Consider the following 392-nt stretch of genomic DNA (forward strand, 5'->3'; position numbering starts at 1 on the left):
CTCCTGGTCTCTTTGCTCCTCTTTTATGTGTGCTGAACACACACACACACACACACACACACACACACACACACACACACACACACACTCACAGAAACACTTACACTCACACAGGCAGCAGCAAAAACAAAACTAAAAGTAAAGTAAACCAAGGCATTGTTAACTTGGCCAAGACTGGAAGGGGAGGTCAGAGGATGCTTAGAATCAGAAAAGTCAGTGAGATACTCTGTTGCAGCCAAGGGACAGCAGGCCTCCACTGTGGACATTCTCTTTCTTTGGAACCCATCTCCAGTTTCCTCCAGCCTTATTGGCACAGATAAAGCACAGTAAACCCAGGCCCCCATCAGTGGAAATGACACAATCTGGAAGGATTGCAAGTGTGCTTTTCTCAG

Source organism: Mus caroli, chromosome 5 (assembly GCF_900094665.2).
Source record: "Mus caroli chromosome 5, CAROLI_EIJ_v1.1, whole genome shotgun sequence".
Classification (NCBI taxonomy): domain Eukaryota; kingdom Metazoa; phylum Chordata; class Mammalia; order Rodentia; family Muridae; genus Mus; species Mus caroli.